The following is a 19,893-nucleotide window of genomic DNA, read 5'->3' as shown; positions in this document are numbered from 1 at the left end:
GGGCAGGACATTGGGTCTTAGTCCACATGTCGTGTTTTTTCACATGGAGAGTGTATATGAATTTACACGTTGTCCCTTGTTTAAGTTGGGGGCAGGATATTCGGTTTTAGTCCCTTTGATCCACACGGCTAGTCTTCCATGGAGAATTTACATTTTGACGTTCATTTTTTCTTTATTTGAGGAGGGGGATGGGTATTCTGTATCCATCTTTCCTTCTTGTCTTTAGTTCCTTACCCTCTCGTGATGCGGTGTTCCCGTCGTCCCTGGGCTTTTGACTGTTGTAATAGTTCATATCCATTTATGATGCGGGCGGTGTCTCCCTCATCTTTTCGGTGTGGACTGTTTGTTTGCTGTACTTTCATGTTTATAGTTTTTCTTTCATGCTCATAGTTTTAATGTTTTGCTTTTGTTCAAAAGGGAAGAGATATGTAGTATTCTTGTGTTATGATTCATACCCTATGTTACCTTGTCCTAGCTGCTCAGCCTGTGTGTGTGTGTGCGCTCTCTATGGAATGTTGGTGAATGGGCCATGAGTGGAATGTTTGGGTGACTGGATGAGTGATGACAGTTGGTGGATGGGGCTGAGCAGCTAGCAGGCTGCTCCTAGCGGGGCTGCCCTACAGCACTTAAAAACCTGCTAATAAGGATTTATCCTACCTGTTTACTTACCTGAATAAACCTACTTGGATTACATCATACCAGCGTGGACTAAGTTACTACAGAGGACACATGGAGACAATATAATAAGCAGGCCATTCTCTAGGCTGGCGTCTGGAAGGATTCACTCGAAGATTAGTCCAATTCTAGTAATGGTATCGCTGTATGTATCTGTCTATCTATCCGACCTGCCGATCTATATCAAAGTCCCTCGCTTTCTTTCTGTCGCTCTTTGTATGCATTTCTCTATTTATCCACTAGTTTTTGGCAATTGTGGATAGTACCATCCACTAGCCCAGCCTTCCTAGGCCGTCTGAGGAGGTTCTCTCTACGGTTCGTCTCCCTGTGCAAAGCGTGCTCCCGCTGAGGACATTATTGTGGCATTATGGCAGAGCGAGGATATAGCTCAAGAAATAAGCAATAAGATAAATAAATGTGAAATAAGTGGCACATCCATTCTACAGACTAAAAACTGTGCCTGTGCAGTTTTCATGTTTGCTGTCACTAAATGTCTCTGGAGTTGCTTTTCTCTCAGTTGTGCTGTTTGTCCAAATGACACAATTTACGAGTTGAAAGAGTACGTTTTGTGCTGTCCATTAGAATCCACAGAGTGATTTCAGGTGGTGTGTTTTTGCGACTTCTTACATGGTAAAAGGGTAGCATTTGAGGCTTTTTCACCCAGTCGCCAATTATAAGCAATACTTTAAGAAATGTGATCAAAATTACATTAGGAGAAGATGACTATTCAGATTTACTCATAGTCGATAGGGTCCCTATTGTATTCGAGCCAGTGGCATTTTACAACCACCCTTCCATTTTTGGAAGAAGAGCATGGAACGGTTGGTAGCTGCTCGATTCATTACACAAGGGCAATTCATTATATTAACTTTGTTGTTTTAATGCAATTACACTGATTTAATTAATTATGCACATTAAAAACAGTTTCTACAAAAAGAAATTACTTTTAAAATAATTCCAAAACAGTTGCTAGCGCAATTTTTTGTAAAACATGAAAAAGACAAAGCGGTTTAGAAGCAAGAGTTTTAATTGGAATAACTCCTTCAGTTAACCAAGGATAATACTGTGTTTGTGAAGGAAAACCAACCCATTAGTGATTTACCATAAAGACTGCCAATTGAAGGTACAAGAATGTTGGTTTCGAGGTTTCATATATCTAAACAAAAGTTGTAAGCCAACGAAACGGTTGACGTTTCGGCCTGAAACCCTCTAATGTTACAGACCATCATCAGAACAAAACAGTTTTTGGGAATCAACATCCACTATGCCTGCAATAAGTATAAACCTAATGAGTACAGAGTATATGTTAGTAAAATCCAAGACTCTTAAGTGCCTTTGTACATAAATTACCAGGGCTTAAAGTCAATGTCTTAATGCAGTAATCTATTCACTAAGGAATATCTCAAGACAACACCACAGACCAATAAGGTATTCGTACAAACCCCTAAAATAAATTTGTGCAAGCCAGGGTAAGAATTAAGAACTTGTCAAAATGCCACTATTCATCGGTTGTAGATCAAAAAGAGAAATGATTTATGTTGTGGCATGTGAAATGAGGATACAGAGATCTTAGTGTTCTTTCATCAAATGGCATTTCAATATGATTTGTAGAGGTCCTTCAAAAATGATAGAAAACGTTAAGGAATAAAAAATCACTTAAATGATGTACTCATATATGACCCCAAAATAATTAAGGTAAGGGTAAAGCCACAAATCAGAATAGAAAACAAGCATTGCCAAAGCCAATAGGTCTTGCCTTTAAAACTAATAGGTTCTACCGTTGCCTTTTGTTTTTGCTGTACAGCATGGGCTTTGCCAACTTTGGCAATGATTTGCAGCTATTCTGTACATCAGCATGGCTGCTGTGCAGTAGCTCTAAAAATAATAATAAAGAGCTATGATGCATCCAGTGCTAATGCATTTGATTTTTTAAAAGCGCATTAGCCCTGGCTGCATCATAGTGCTTTTTGAAATCAGTTAAAGCCACACTGCAAAATATCTGCTCTGCTGTACATCATGGTTCCAAACATTGCCAAAGCCATTAGCTCCCACAGGCAAGACCTTTTGGCTTTGCTAGTGCTTGTTTTTGGTTTAACATCCGGTCACTCTATCTTGTTAAAACACCTGTATCTTTACAGCCCTGACGTTTAAACTGTTGCTGAGGTTATACACTGCAAACAGCCTTATTAACTGTCGCATGTCAAGGAAACTGTTCCTGGCAAGTTAGTGGGTGAAAAATCAATCATGTTTTGTATCAATCGGATCTGCCAGAGACCTGCAGTATTAGACTGCAAATGGCCATTGCGGCCCTTTTCAATACTAAGCAAGTTGTTCAAATTCAAACCATAAACCTGAAAAACATGACATTTACTCAAGCCTGGCAAGACAAAATGCTTAACCTCAGGAAAAGTGTCAACTGGAAAGCATAAGCCTTCGCAAGCATACAAGGTTCCCAACATAGATTTTCATGAGTGATATGCAGTATAATGGCTGTCGTGTTTGTGGCCTGGCAAACGCAATTCCAGGCCTTCTGTGCTCACGCTGCGCTGCATTAATGATGCACACCAACACTTAGCTTAAGTCTCAGCAGTGGCCACAAGCGACCAAAGTCACATTTATTTATATCTTTTTGGGCCGAGCCTGGCCATCAGGGTGCGTGCTGTTACATTGTACTGTTGAGGCCAGGTGGCACTCTGTGTCCCCTCCAACTTTTACTGGGGTGTACCTTACTGTCCTACAGGACAGACAGAGTCCCTCAGCTTCTGGCTGGGTGCAGGGTAGGGCAAAAGTCATACCTCGGACTTCAGACCTCTTCTTCACTCCTGCTGGCCAGAACGGGAGTATCCAGGCCCACTCAAGCTGGGGCGGAGGCTTTCGAGCCAGCCATTGAGGGTGTTGAACTCTTGCCACCAGGAAAGGTGTTGGTATCATGGGGCATGTCCCACCTTGGTGAATTTGGCATGGGCGGACTTTCCCCAATGGCATCTTCACCTTCTCCAGATCCTCTGTCAGACTTCATTGACGGGCTGGTCACCCTTTTGAACCACAGTACGTTTCTGACAGTGGTCTGATGTCCTCGCTTGAAAGTGACCATTGTCCCACAGATTCATACCACTTGCCAGGTTTCGGCTTCAAATGGAGTATGTAACTTCCACCCCAGGTGACGGTGCCACATAAATACGTTATCCCCCACTTAGAGTTGAGGAACAACTGGCCCTCTGTCCAAGCTCACCCGGTTGTTAGTAGCCCTCCTCTTCTCTTGCGTGGTCTACCTGTAAGCCCGCAGAAATCGATAAAGGCAGCCTTCGGCATCTTCGCCCTGTTCCACTCCTATTCTGAGAGCTTTGTTCAAAGTCCTAATGAACCGTTTGACCTCCCCATTTACTTGGGGACATTGCGGAGTCACTTTCCTGTGTCGAATATCTAGGGAGGCCGGATACTTTTGAAACTCCTGCCGCTGAAATAGGAGTCCATTGTCTGTCTTCAGCTCTTCGGGCAGGCCGACTAGTGCAAACACCTTCTCCAAAACTGAATTAAATTTGGAAAATGCAGTTGACTGCACTAGTTCCACCATGGGGAATTTTGTGTGAGTCAATTAGCATGGCCACGAGGTGGCTGTTCTGGAAGCTCCCTTTCCATCATGGCTTCAGGCTTGGTTCTTCATGATTATGGGGGCCGGGAGTGAATTCCGACTGGTATAGGCGCAAAAGTGGTAATTGCACACTCTCTCATATACCTGGGTGTCCATCCCGGGGATCCACACCTTGTTCCTTGACCATGCCTTCGTCTTAACCACACCCTGGTGGCCCTGGTGTGCCAAGTTGACCACTCAGGTCCATTGACTCCGTGGCACCACGATCTGCCAGCCTCCGAATAGCAAGATTTCTTCGCTGGTGCTCAGTTCTTTCCGTACTCACCATAGCTGGCTCCTTGCCGTATGCTCTATGTGCATCAGAGATTGAGCCTTCAAAGAAATCTTTCCACTGTTTCCTAGAAAGAGGTTCTTTTGTCTTCGAGAGGCTCTCATCCGCTTCCATCGCTTCTTGTTGATAGAGCTTTTGGGCATGTTTAGCGTACCACCATCCGCACTAAGTCCTTGGCTTCTTCGTCATAACCTGCATGTTCTCGGCCTTCCGAAGCTGGCGGATGTAGTTCCACGGTGTGAGAGGCTGGCTTAGTATATGGTGCTCACCTATGTAAGAAAAAGAACCACACGGTGTATTTATATAAATATGTATTTATTTATTTATAAAATTTTATATAGCGCAAACTTGACCCAAGGGGTATCAGAGCGCTTTACATTTAGGATCATTGCGTTAAAAGTTACATCAGTTACAAGAGCATAGTAAGGTACAGTACACATAAACAATGTTGCAAGAATTCGTAGGAGGGAGGGGAGGAAGGAGTAATAGCGGGGAGACGAGGAGGAACTGTGCCCAATGTCCGGCTGGGTAGGTGACGGTCAAGGGGGAAACCAGGGCCAATCTCCTCATTAGCTGTCTAGCAGCTCCACTGGGCATCAGCCATGTTGCTCAGGTCTCAGTGTTCAGGAAAACCAGTTTTGAGTTTATTTGATTTGAGAAGTTTATATAGCGCTGACTAGACCCGGAGGTATCAGAGCGCTTAACCAGAGGATTGTTGCATTACACGGTACATCTAAAATATTTATTATTAACAATCACTAACACAATGTATTATCTCCTACCCAGAGATACAACACAATACTTTGTCAATAGAATACGTAAATAGCACAGACTACACAGTGGTTCCTGGGGGAGACCAAACCATATACTAAAATAGTGGAATGCGATCCACGATCTAAGACAAGAATGGATCCAGAAGACATAAAAGAGCTGTGGACCCAAGGAACCACCCAAGGTGAGCATCTAGGAACCCCACGGAGGTTGTGTGCAGAGTGGGAACACAACAGTGTGCTTAATGTTAGTCAAAGGGTAAGTTGTGGTTGCAATTTTAAAGAAGGACCCTTCCCAGCGGACCCTGAAGAAATCCTGTGTAAGATGGAAGGTTGGAGAGTCACCCCACCTGTGTGCTGGGACGCCTCTTTGCTGAGGCAGCTGTGCGCTTTAAAAAAACCTGCTAACATAACATAACATAGCCCCACCCATGGATACCCCAGGAACCAGGATACCTACTCCAGGGAAGCCAGTGCATAGGTGCAAAGTTACGTCGGAAACCGCCGTAGACCACAATGAAGAACTTCAGTAAAGATGCAGGTGGTGAAGAAGGTGAAAGTGTCAGGTGGAACACAAGGTGGATTCAAGATGAGAGGTACTCGCAAGCAGAGGGGACAGAGTCTATGCCACTCAGGAGTGATCATGAGGCACAGAAGACGAATGCCCACCCTTGTCGAAGATGCAGGAGAGTTGACGGTGCCCTGGAAACTGCAGCTGAACAGACCAGGCGATGCAGAGGAGTACCAGGAGCCATACATGAGCTGTCCCACGTCAGATGTCAAGAGCCAAGGGGTCAGTGTCTGGCATGGACACCAACAAGCCTTGGCAAAGGCAACAAACGTAGTTGAGGAAAAAGGTGCAGTGTCAGGACCAGCAAGGTCCAAGTGACTCACCACAAGCAGTTAAGTCAGAGCTGGCCCGAGCAAGCAGGGGAGCCCACTGGAGCCAAAGAAGACCCTCGAGAGGACCGACCGGCCAAAGGCACAGGAGTCGTAAGAGGACCTTGAGCTGCTCACCACAGGACGAAGGACCATGGTGCAAAGGATGCGGTGCTGGCAAAGATCTTGGCTGTAGGAGATGCTTGATGCTGGAGCTTTTTGGAGCCCGGTGATCTCTGGAGGAGAGAGTCAACAAGCCTTGGCAACGGCAAGTCGACATGGTGCACAGGGGTTCTGTTCCAGCAGTTTCGAAGAGGGATACTGGCCTCCAGCTCAGTGAAAAGACAGTGCAGGCCTCGTGGGAGTTGCAGAACCACCCCCTGTGTTGCTGAGTCTTTTGGAGTCCGTCAGAGCCTGGGATCAGCAGACCGGTCAGCTGTGTTGCGGTGCCTGCGGATGCAGGGGAGTGACTCCTTCACTCTAAAGGAGATTCCTTTGGGTGTCTTGGATGTCCACAGGTCCTGTGAAGAAGCTGTATGGAGCATAGGTACAGACTTTGCAGCAGACTTGCAGGACAACGAGACCAGGAGCAGCAGGAGTCTTCCCAGTTGTAGTCTAGGTTCCGCGAAGTCTAGAGCTTTTCAGATGGTTGAAGTGGTAGTTGATCTGAATCTTGTCCCACGGCGAATCTAGGGACCTAACCATGGTTAAGCCCTTAATTACCCTAAGGAAAGGGTAGGAACGATTTAGGGGTCCCTCCCAGAGGAGGGGCTGGAAAGTGTGGAAGACAAACCCATGTCCTTTGTTCTGTTTTGCGCCAGAGCGGGAACCAACAGCTCCCTGAACTGGTTTGGGCTGGAGTATGCAAGGAGGGCACTAAATGTGCCCTTCAAGCAAGTGGCGCTGGCAAGCGCCCCCACCCTGTCCCAATACACAAGCCCTGTCTGGGAGGCGGTCACACCTCCCTATGACAGGATACCTATTGTTCTGCTCGAACTTGGCTCAGCTGCAGGAGGGCAGAATCGTGTCTCTGCTCGGCAGCAGCCATAGTTTGCTGTCAGGGTTTAGAAGACTGGTACCGGGAGCACTGAAGGCCTCCCAGAGGAGCTTTACAGTGCATGGAATCATACCTCCACACCGTAATTGATACCAAACATGACCGAGTTTGTTACAGCCAGTTTAGAGATGGTCATTGTGTAATGACGCATGGCCACTCTATGTATCTTAATGGCCGATGCACTTACAACAATGGAGAATGAACTCTGAAGGTTGTAGGGGTGTCCTGCTCATGCAGTGGCACCCTCACACTTAGAACTGAGCACCCGGCCTTCAGATTTGAAAGGCATGCCTCAGGGGTGCCTTATAGGTTTTAATTACAGTGACCCCAGATATAAGGAATCTTATATCTGACATAAGTGGTGCTAGCACTAGCTTGCACTGGCTGCAATGGCAGGCCTGTAGTTACAATTTGAGTAGTCTCTTATAGGTGGCATAATATATGTTTCAGCCCATGGGAGACCCCTGGTTTACCTATACCTTGGGTAATTTAGTACCATATACTAGGCACCTATTGGGGTATACCAGTAGCCAATCTGAAGTGTACCTAAGTACTCGCCATGTCCAATTTAGAGAAGAAGCACTGAGACTGGGGTCCTGATTAGCAGGATCCCAGTCAGACCAGTTAGTAAAACATAATGATACCAGCAAAAGTGGGGGTGACCGTGAAAGCTGATCCTACTTTCCTGAAGCCGGGTTGTTCACCCCTGATGGTAGATCACCTCAAAGGCTTATGGCTGCAGCTGCACCACCCACTGCTCAATCCTCGGGGCTGCCAGTCGGGCATATCCTTCAAACAACGGGACCAATGGCTTGTGATCCATGACTACTCCGAATCGCTGCCCACACAAGTACAAGTGGTAACATGCCCACTGGATGGCCAATGCTACTCACTCAATTTGAGCGTATCTGGTTTGTTTCAGAAAGTGCCCTTCTCGCATATGCTATGGGTACCCATTAACCTTCTGTTTTCACTTGTAGGAGCATCGCTCCCAGTACTGCAGGACTTGCGTTAACCACTGCTCTGTTCATCGCTGGGGGTCGAAAATTACCATCATTGTGTCATCAAGGAGAGCTTCTTTCACTTGCCTGAAGGCCTTTTCCAACTTTGGACCTCTCTCCCATGGGGCATCTGCTTCCGTTAGGGTTCTCAGTGGCTCTTACAAAGGGACCAGATTTGGGGCAAACCTGCCGCAGTACGTCGCCATACCCAGGAAACTCCTCACCTCCGTCGCATTTTGTGGTATGGACACACTTCTATGGCCTTGGCTTTCTTCTGATCCACCCTCAGGCCATCCCTGGATATAGCCACAGAACTCGGTGGAGTTTTTGTGGAAAGTGCGCTTTTTTTGGTGCAGTGTCAATCTGCATTCTGCCAGCCACCTCAACGTGGCCCTCTGCCGCACGTGGTGTTCTTCAAGGCTCTCTGAGAAAATCAGGATATCATCACTCTCATTCAGCTCCCTAGCCAGCCTCAATAGGGTATCCCTGATGGTATTTTGGAATACCTCTGGCTGACGAGATGCTGAAATTGAGCCTCTGATACCTCCTGAGGCCTATGTGCGTGGGAAAAAATGTGATATTGCGACTGGCAGGCTCTAGCGCCAGCTGATGATAGCCAGTGTTTTGATCGAGCTTCGAAAACCATTGGGTGCCATTCAGGTCCGCCTCAATGTCGTCTATAGTCGGTGTAATGTGTTGCTCCCTTTGGATGGCTTTGTTCGGAACCTCATATTGACATGTAGCCTGATTGCTCCCGGCTGCTGGGGCTTTGGCGCAATGACTTACAGGAACACCCAAGGCCTAGGAACGGTGACCTTTTTCTATTACCCTCTTTTGCTTTAGGTCCCACAATTCCTTTTCCATCTATTGCCTCAGTTAAAATGGGACCCTTCTACGGCGTTACGCTCCATCGATGTGTAGGCTGATCTGTTTACTTTTGAGCCGACCAAGTCTCGTGAAGAGTTGAAAGAACTCTTGCGCCATGGCTGAGGCATGTGAATCGTGTACTCACATCTACTTCCACTATCCCCTTCGGAAGCAGCAGTTCGGTGCCTCCATCCGTGTCTTGGTGGCGTAGATTGGAGCATGGCATGATCTTGTTGAACTGCACTGAGTCTGTGACATACACACAGGCGCCTGTGTCTATTAAGGCTGATATGAAGGTGCCTCCAATCTCCACCGTACAGATGAGAGGGGGACGTTTTATCTGGAGGGGCACCCTACCCCCGCCTTCTGGAAAACCTTCAGCTTCCCTCTTGTGGAGAGACAGTTGATGCAGAGCAGCAGTTGCCCTGCTTGGGCACCCAACTTTGGGCCCCTGCCTTTCGCCTCAACACCCCTCGGCAAAGGGATAGATTTGTCCACACTTGGAGCATGTCTGTCCTCTTGCAGGGCAGATGTTCCGCGTCCAGTGATCTAGACCACAGTTGCTGCACTGGCTTTCTTGCGGCTTCAATGCACCCGGCAGGTGGGAAGGTGCAGGACGTCTCTGGATTGCATTGACACGTTCCTCCTTCACCTTCATGACTCTCGTGGACCCCGTTGAGGCAGCGCTGCTTCCCAAGACTAATTCCATGTCATCAACCCTGCTGTAAAACAGCTCATGGGTGCAGGTTAGGACGTCGTCCAGGGAGATGCCCGATTGTTGCAACATGAGGCGTCTGAGCACCGCCGACTAGCAGCCCTGTATTATCTGGGCATGGATTTATTCAGGTTGATTGATGTTCACGAATGGGCTCGCCAGCTTCCGGAGCCACAACATGTCGACAGATTCTTTCTCCGCCTGCCATGTTTGTCGTTTCTTGAAGGGCTCATAATCTGGGTTGAGCTGTGGATCAAAGTGTCTAATCGGGGCCGCTACTGCGATGGGCACAGTTGGTTTATGGTTCTGTCCTTCGTCACCACTTATGTCTGAGAGTGCACTCACTCCCTCATGCGTGGTCAATCCCCGGTTAATCTCCAGTTCTTTCCCCTTCTCTGCCTAGTCACCATGGGCCTGTACCTTGGCCTTCACCACTTCCAAAACAATTCAATTAGGTGGTGCCGTCAAATGCACTGTCCCTCCTTGCACAGTCACTTATGGTTACTCTTTTGCAACTGCTCCTTTCTCCTGGCTCCAAAACCGCTTAACCGCTTTAACCCTCTTCTTTTTGTGATATTGAGTTGTCCAAAACCTCCCTCCCAAAGCATTTTCTGTCTATATATATATATATATATATATATATATATATATATATATATATATATATATATACTGAAAAAACCATAGGTTTCAGGGGCGTTATAGTTAGCTGGACAAACCATTGAAATTCCACCGTTATAGTTAGTTCAGCTAACTATAACTTGCGCGCCCTCAATGCACTGCTGATGACGTCACATATTACATCACTCATGACATGGTCAGTGACATCACTCATGACATCACTGATGACATCTCAAATGACATCCAGTGAATGTGTGTTTTTCTGAAAATTACATATGTTTTTATATATGTATATCTCAAGGTCGATGGAAGAATAAATGGGTATATAAGTGTCTAAATGGATGATTTGTTTTTGAAAAATTGATTGTATAACTGACTGATTAAGTGCATCTTAGTGAATACATGGCTTAGTGAGTAATGTTTAAATATGTAAATATCTGTATCAGTCTCTCACTTTGTGTATAAGTGGCTGCATGGGTTGGTGAGTAGCTACATGAGTGTCTATATAGGTTATTAGTTGGTTTTTTGAGTATCAGTATGAGTGTCTGTATGGTTCTGGGGGTATTACGTAGTGCATAGGTGCATGAATGAGTGACTCACTGTTTGTATGTGTTGAAGACAGCATGTGTGCAGGACTGTATGGGTGGATGAGTGTGTGCATGGGTGTGTTAGTGAGTGAATGACTGTCTTTATGAGTAACTACATATGTTTTAAACTAGTAAATGTGACTATTGGTGTATATAAGTGAATATATGTGAGTGAGAGATTGAAAGAGTTCCTGTATGAATAAATATGTGTTTCTATAAGTGATTGTTTAAAAGACTAAGTATGTGTAAGTTTCTGTAGAAGTGTGGTGGTGTGTGTATAACTGTATATGCAAGTAAATGGATGTTTGATTCTTTATTAGCATGAGTGACTGTGTGTGAGTAACTATGGATGAGTGGCGTTGTGTAACAGGATATATAGGTGTATGAGTACATATGAGTGAGTATATGTATGAGTGACTGTATAAGGACTGTTGGTGAATGAGTGGATGTGTATGTGGATCTTAGAATTACTGAATAGGTTGTTGTAACTGGTATTGGTATGTCCATTGTTTTGAAAATTTTCGTTTCTATTTTTGAATGTGTGTATCAAAGGTTATATTAGGGGGAGAGGAGGTCTGCCACTCTATCACAAGGATGATGTCATCAGTGATGTCATGAGTGATGTCACTGACCATGTCATGAGTGATGTAATATGTGACGTCATCAGCAGTGCATTGCGGGCGTGCGAGTTATAGTTAGCTGAACTAACTATAACGGGGGAATTTCAATGGTTTTGTACGAGTGAAAAGTCCAGCTAACTATAACGCCCCTGAAACCTATGGTTTTTTCAGTGAATTTCTAGGGTTTTTTAAATTCTAATTCCTAACTATAACGTGCCTGAAACCTATGTTTTTTTCAGTGAATTTCAAAGGTTTTTTAAATGCTAATTTCTTACTATGCCTACAGAGATAGGACATGTGAAGAAAGAAGAAAAGACGCACAGAAAGAAAAAAAAAGAAATGCAGAAAGAAGCAACAGAAGTCCTCAAAGACGAAGAAAAGTGCAGGAAGAAGGATAACGTGCAGAAAGAACAAACAGGAGAGCAGAAAGAAGCCTTGTTGCAAAATTATCCTGTACCCTTAACTTTTTCAGAAGGATATTGGTGGTAACTGAGTCTGACTAACCAGTCCTAGAGCCAGTGCTATGTTAAAAGACACTCAGAATACAGTGAAAACACCTACATACACTAGGGAACACTATGCGTTGGGGTCCCCCTGTGATTAGCATGACCTCCTCTGTAAGCCCCTAGTATATAATAGGGCAGGGGATTAAAACTACCTCTTAAAACGCGGCACAGGGCGTGTTTGCACACGTCACCTCAGGCCCCATCCCCTTCCTTCCCCACTGTGTTAACACGCCCTGTCGCCGTTTTAAGTTGGGAGATTAAGTCCCCTTGAATCCTGAGGGTCTCTAGGGTCCAACTAGACCACTAGGTACCTCCAGTAAGCGCCACAGAGCTGCGTTGCAGAGAGATGTAAAAAGGGGCACGGCCTAGAGCACCTCTCTGCAACTTAGCGGAGTGGCGCTTACTGGAAGCACCTGGTGGGCTAGTTGGCCCCCAGGGTCCCTCAGGATTGAAGGGGAATTATTTCCCCAACTTAAAACGCACCACAGGGCGTGTTTGCACACGTTAACTCAGGCTCCGTCCCCTCCCTTCACCACTGTGTAAACACGCCCTGTGGCCGTTTTTAGTTGGGAGAGTAAGTTCATTTGAATCCTGAGGGTCCCTAGGGTCCAACTAGCCCACTAGGTACCTCCAGTAAGTGCCACAGAGCTGCGTTGCAGAGAGGTGTAAAAAGTGGCACGGCCTGGACCACCTCTCTGCAACGCAGCTCAGTGGCGCACGTCACCTCAGGCCCCGTCCCCTCCCTTCCCCACTGTGTAAACACGCCCTGTGGCTGTTTTTTAATTTGGGAAAATAAGTCCCCTTGAATCCTGAGGGTCCCTAGGGGCAAAATAGCCCTCTAGGTACGTCCAGTAAGCGCCATTGCAGAGAGGTGTAAAAAGGGGCACGGCCTGCACCACCTCTGCAACGCAGAGTAGTGGCGCTTACTGGAAGCACCTGATGGGCTAGTTGGCCCCCAGGGTCCCTCAGGATTGAAAGAGGAATTATTTCCCCAACTTAAAACGCGCCACAGGGCGTGTTTGCACACGTCACCTCAGGCCCCGTCCCTCCCTTCACCACTGTGTAAACACGCCCTGTGGCCGCTCTAAGTTGAGAGATTAAGTCCCCTTGAATCCTAAGGGTCCCTAGGGTCAAACTAGCGCACTAGGTACCTCCAGTAAGCGCCACAGAGCTGCGTTGCGTAGAGGTGTAAAAAGGGGCGTGGCCTCAGAACACCTGTCTGCAACGCAGCTCCCTGGCGCATACTGGAGATACCTGTTGGGCTAGTTGACCCTCAGGGACCCTCAGTATCGAAGGGGAATTAATTCCCCAACTTACAACTGGCCAGGGGGCGCGTTTGCAGAGTGCTGCAAGGAGGGGGCGTGGCCTCCGGCGCGATGCCGGTCTTTTATTTATTTATTTATTTATTTTAAGAAGGAGGGCTGTGTGGCCCCCCTTCTTTTTCTAATTTTTTGGCCCTGGGGACCCCATCCCCCAGGGCCTGCACCCTAATTTTGTTTGTTGAAAAAAATTAATTTGGCTCTCCCAAGGCCTTAATCGGCCCCGGGGACCCCAACCCCCGGGTCATGGCCTTTTTTTGAAAAAAATTCTTTAGGAGGGGGGCTGCGTTTCCCCCCTCCTCAGGCCACTTATGGCCCCGGGGACCCCATCCCCCGGGGCCGGCCTTTGTTTTTTATTATTTTCTTTATAAATATATTTATAGAAACACCTAGGACATGCTGGACAAACCTATGTACCTATCACCATGACGATATGCGTGATATTCATTAAAAGGCGACTATGCATACAATGAATCCACGTGGAATGTATTTACACCGCTAGTGAAGCTCTGACGTGTCTGATGCCCTACCGTGCCTAATCCCGGCGCCCCCGCCGGTGGGTGCTCTCCAAGTAGACACCCTTGTTGTTTATTTATACAAACATGGGTAGCTATTGACGGGCACATTTAATACACACGCACACCAAGCCATTCAAAGGGGATTCAACAAAAATTCGACCAAACTATGCAAGAAACCCCCCTCACGGTTAATAAAACACCCACCCACCGCCGGATGTGTAATACTTTTTATTTTACTCTCTGGAAAGGAGACAAACCTCACTTGAGAGTCACACCGTGCTCCTGGCTGAGCCCAATGCTGTGTTACAACCACCAGTGCACGCCGAGTGCCACACACCTCAGTGCTGTATTCCACCAGCTAGTGCGTATGCTATGACACTCTCTAGCCCATGTGCACTGTAACACCACCCCGTGAATATGTCATGCCACACATGCCTTCGTACGGGTTATATTGCCCCATCTAACGTGCCTTCCTCGATGCCTATGTTATAACGCACAGCGCTATGCCATACATATTACAATCTGGGATCCATATCTTTGTCACAGTGCATATGCAACGTTACACTCCCCAGCACATATTTTATATTACAACTTTAGAGACTAGTTAGGTTACACAACACTGCCCTGTGCATATTACACTCCAAGGCGCATATCGCATAGCACGCGCTAGTGCCTGTGCTATCTCGCGCTCTCCAATGAATCTGTCATTGCGCACAATGTATTGCATATTATATTTCACGCCCCGGTTCATCTTAGATCACACTTTTTGGTGCATAGTTTATACCATATACTATATCTCGTTTTCATTTTCAATCGTGCTTTCAGGACTATGTTCTATATAACACTGCGTCCACCTACCCTTTTTACGGGCATTACATTTTGCGATGGGGGGTGGAGGGTCAGGGGGTGTTTCTGCCAAGTGAGCCCGGAGTCAGTCACAAACGTCCTCTTCTTCCTGAATAAAAGTGAGATTATGCTGCATACTTGTTAATATTTTAAGTAGTTCCCACAGACACACATTTTAAAAACAATAAAGTTCCTAATACCCACCTTCTCTGAACAGTTAGCTTGCTGCTCCATCCACCTCCTCCCTATCCTCTGTTGTCTGAATGCATGGACTAGCCTCCTCACTCCTGCCATGCATGGTCTGATGTGTTGCCACTGCCCTCCATTTAGCATGATGTACCAGTCCACTCCTCCTGCCCTCCATTGCCCAATTCTATGGCCCATCATTGACCTCCTGCTGTCAGAGCTCACCTTCAGCTTCTCGCTGGTTCTGTAGTCTTGCACAGGAACAGAAGTTGCTTGCTTCCCAACTCCCACTACCAACAACTCAGCCCCAAAAGAATACTTGGCGCTAACTGATCAGCAAGGGGGAAGGGGGAAAGTGGATAAAATAACAAACAATAAGAAAGACTGGTTCTGGACCTTCAGATTTTTCTATCTGGAAACCTTCTTCCGCCTTTGATCTGGCTAGCTGTCTCCCTAGAAAAACTAAGCACACAACAATTATTTATTTTCCCTCCTCTACTCTATCCTACTTCTTGCTTTTACTTTTTTCTTTGAAAATGCTACCTACCCGAGATCCTAAACTCTGTGCCCCTCTCCTTGGCGCTATGCTGCCTTCTTCTCTCTCTGGTTCGAGTTGGCGTTCTTTCCTGTAATATATTTTATTGGTTAATATCTATTTATTCCTTACTTCCTAATGTGTTCCCCTACTACTCTTTAACCTACCAGATGAGAATTAACTGGGTTTTTCTCCTTATATGTCGTTGCTTCTTCCTTATGGTTTTATCTATTGTCTTTTAGGTCATTTTCTTTTCTTGCCTCTTTATTTGTTCTTGGTTCGGCTTCTCTCCACAGGAATTCTCTGTTCTAGTTCTATACTGGATTATTCTCCTCAGCTATTGCCTTTTATCTTTCCTTTTACTGTCTTTAATGTCTTATTAATGTCGTTTCTCTTAGGACTTCTCGCAACCAATAATCATTTATCTTATTTTCTTACAGGTTACTGAGTCTTAAAATCTGCTGTCAATGGTAAGTATCTACTTAAACGACATTGTATTCTTACATTTACTTATTATATCTTATCACTCTAGGAATTCTCTCAGAAGTTCACTTAGCTTTCTTCTTCTTCTTTTCTCTTCAGGTTTTGCTGCTTCGCCACTTGACTCGAAGACTTGAACAACGAAGCGCTGTCAGGATGTCGATAAGTTTTCTTTCCGCTCGGAATTTCCGAATGACTCCTTTCTCTCACCTCAGGTAACTATGAAGATTCTATGACTACTAACTTGGACGCTTGATAAACTCTCCTAAACTCGAGCTCTAAGAGTATTTATACCTTAAACTACGGACGCTCTTAAATTCTGTCTTCTCTGTGGAAACGCTTCAGTGAAGTGCGCAATACTTCAGGTGTGCGCGCGTCACAACAGCTCGCTCCAGAATCTTGTAATCAACTAGACCGCAGACCCCAGCACCTTAGCGGCCATCTTGGAGTTGCGAACTTGCCAGCAACTCGACCACTGACGCCTGGTTTTCAACCCTGAATGATCACTAGTGTGTAACCGTTTGCGAGTCTTTTTGGGACTGGAGCTAGGGATCCTGACACCTGCTTAGCCTCTGTGCTTAGCTTGCTGTCCCTATTCTCCTTCCCCCTGCCCTCCGATGTTTTTGTGCATGCCCCTGCTCCATCCTTTTTAACCACCATGTTCCATGGACCTGCCACTCCTATCAACTCTGAGTGTTCTGTTGAGCTGCCACTCCCCTCCCACCTGCCTAGCATTGTCAGATGACTGTAACCTGTCCCTGCCACCTCCAACCTGCCTGTCCACATGCCATGCCCCTATCCCCTTCCTCCTGTCCTCCATGGTCCATTTTACTGCCACACCCTTCTGCCCTCCCTGGTCTGTTGTGCTGCAACTGCTCCTCCTGCCTGCCCCGCGCGGTCTGTTGTGAGGCCCCTTCCCTGAACTCTCTTGTCTGTGCCCAGGTCCTGACCCTCCCTTCGTGCATGCCCCTGCACCCTCCTTGCCCATCATAGCCATTGTGCTGCCACTAACCCTCCTGCTTGCCATGCATGGTCTTCTATGCTTCCATGGCCCCTCCCACCTTCCCTGTGTGGTCAGCTAGCTGCACCTGACCCCCTCCCACCTTCCCTCCATGGTCTGTGTGTATGCCATCATAGTCTCACTGTTGCTCTCCATGGTGTGTCTTGTTTCTAGTGCCCATCTTGCCTGACCTCCATGGTCATCTTGCTGCTCCTGCCCTGCCCCCTTGCCCCCAGCCCTCTGTTTCCATGTGCAGACACCTATTCCCTCCCTCCTGGCTTGTCTGTTCCATTGTAATGCCCCTGATCCGTCCCTCCTGCCCTTTATGGTCTGTTATGCTGCAGCTTTCTCTCCTGTCTGTACATTATGGTCAGCTAGCTACAATTGCCTCTTTCCCCTCTGTTCTCTGTTGTCCATGTGCATGGTCCTGTCCCCTCCCTATTGCTTTCTATGGATTGTTGTGCTGCACTCCAGTCCCGCATGCCCTGTGTGGTGTATTGTGCTGCTGCAAACCCTGATGCCTGCCCTGTAGGGTCAGTTTGGTGCACCTCTCCATGTCCCTCCTGTCCTCTGTTATCCGAGTCCATGTCCCTACCCCTATTCCTCCTGCCTACCATGATCCAATGTACCATACTTGCGAACATTTTGAACTTGGTAAGATGGAGATTTTGTAAAAAAAACTGGGGTATTGATTTTCCCCTTTGAGTTACATTGAAAAAGAGGAGATTGTAGACAGGAGACAGATCAAATAAAGCCCATTTGAGCTTAAAAACATTGGACGTTTCCTGGCTGAAACGGGTCTGTTGGCATGTATGGTTGTACTACCATTGCCTCTTCCTTCTGCCCACAATGGTCTATTATATTGCCACAGCCTCTCTTGCCAGTCCTGTATTGTTGGTTTGTTGCCCCTGCCCCCCTTTCCACTGCCCTCCATAGTCTGTTGTGCTGCCACTGCCCTTCCTGCCTGCCCAGTGTGGTCAAATTGTTGCCTCTGCACTCTCCTACCTGCCTTCAATTTTCAGAGTCCGTGCCCCTGACCTCTGCCTCTCAACAGTATCTCAATGAACAACTAGATTGCTAACATTCTATATTTATTACAAAAGTGTGGAACGCCTGACGTCATCTTGATTTAATCAAAACTGTAATACCTAGAGTATTTCCTTTAGAAATTACATATATGAGAGGGTCTTATTTTCATCAAAACTATGGTTAGTGCTCTAAAAAACTAAAATGAGGACATATTTTCTGAGTTTTCAAATAGCAACAAAGAACTTTTAAATTATTTGTAATCTTTGTTTTTTATCCAGTTGACCACTTGATTAAATGGTGCACCTAGGGGAGAGGATGTGGTGTTACTTCCAGAGCTGCAGACTTTGCAACTGGGGAACCAGGTTGGAGCTTCTGCTCAACATTCTGTGATTCTGGTCAAATCACTTAATCTCCCCATGTCTACAACCAAAATGAATTTGATCTTGTGTGATGTAACCAATGCCCATGTAAAGCACTCCAATACCTGACAAGTCTGCACTATATAAAACTGCAAATACACAAAAAATAAGTGTTTTGCACACTTCTGTCATTGGGCTACATGTGGGCTACATCTGGGTGATATTTGTGCTGCATTTGGGCTCTTTTGTCTCTGGTGGCCATCTTGGGAGATTTATTTGTTATGAAGTTTCCTAATTTCCTCATTTACCGCAGTCTCCTCAGTAGGAAATGCTTTCAGTTTTTTACTTTGATTCCATCAAGAAGGTATTCAGATATGTCACACATTTGCCATAAATTCTGAATGTTAGCACTCTAGTTGCTCATTAGGTCACTGTAGTAAAGCTACTGCTCACCACGGAAGTCTGCTGCTGGTATTAAAAGTGCATGTTTCAGTCTGCATATCAGAATTTTTTAATGAAATAGAAGAGGATTTGAGAAGTCACTCAAAATGTGCCCGCATTTTTCTTTCTTCAGCACTAATCATAATTTCTATGGCAAAATGAACCCCCTCATTGTGTTCCTTTTTAAATTAAATGTTTTACGTGTTACCAGTTTATTCCAATCAAGATGGCTTCAGGTGTGCCATACTTTTGTCATAAGTAAGACTGTCAGCGCTCTAGTTGTTCGTTAGAACACTCTGGGACATTCTGTGATTGGGCTATACTTGGGCTACATCTGGGTTATATTTGGGCTACATTTGGGCTCTTTTGTCTCTGGGGGCCATCTTGGGAGATTTATTTGTTGTGAAGTTTCCTAATTTCCTCATTTACTGCAGTCTCCTCAGTAGGAAATACTTTCAGTTTTTTACTTTGATTCCATCAAGAAGGCATTCAGATGTGTCACACATTTGCCATAAATTTAGAATGTTAGCACTCTAGTTGCTTATTAGATCACTGTAGTAAAGCTACTGCTCACCAGGGAAGTCTGCTGCTGGTATTGAAAGTGCATGTTTTAGTCTGCATGTCAGAATTTTTTAATGAAATAGAAGTGGATTTGAGAAGTCACTCAAAATGTGCCCTAATTTTTCTTTCTGCAGCACTAATCATACTTTCTATGGCAGAATGAACCCCCTCATTTTGTTCCTTTTTAAATTAAATGTTTTAAGAGTTACCACTTTATTCCAATCAAGATGGCTTCAGGTGTGCAATACGTTTGTCATAAGTAGGACTGTTAGCGCTCTAGTTGTTCTTTAGAACACTCTGGGAGGCTGCAGTAGAACACAAAGGAATCAACTGACAGTCTCTGCCCTTGTTGGATATACATGTTTTACTGAGAATGTCAGACTTCATTCTCACATGAC

At 45.9% G+C, this 19,893-nt stretch overlaps 1 long non-coding RNA gene across 1 annotated transcript in view; it reads left to right on the top strand.

Annotated features, from left to right (window-relative positions):
• Positions 1–16,320, top strand: part of LOC146812048 (uncharacterized) — a 32,013-nt gene extending 15,693 nt beyond the window's left edge. Inside the window, exons 2-3 of the long non-coding RNA XR_014965861.1 lie at positions 16,066–16,095; positions 16,208–16,320. This is a non-coding gene — a long non-coding RNA (uncharacterized LOC146812048). The remainder of the gene's footprint in view (positions 1–16,065; positions 16,096–16,207) is intronic.
• The last annotated feature ends 3,573 nt before the right edge of the window (positions 16,321–19,893 follow it).

Source organism: Triturus cristatus, chromosome 7 (assembly GCF_964204655.1).
Source record: "Triturus cristatus chromosome 7, aTriCri1.1, whole genome shotgun sequence".
NCBI lineage: Eukaryota > Metazoa > Chordata > Amphibia > Caudata > Salamandridae > Triturus > Triturus cristatus.
Note: the sequence above shows the minus strand (reverse complement) of the source record. Positions and strands in the feature narration are given on the sequence as shown.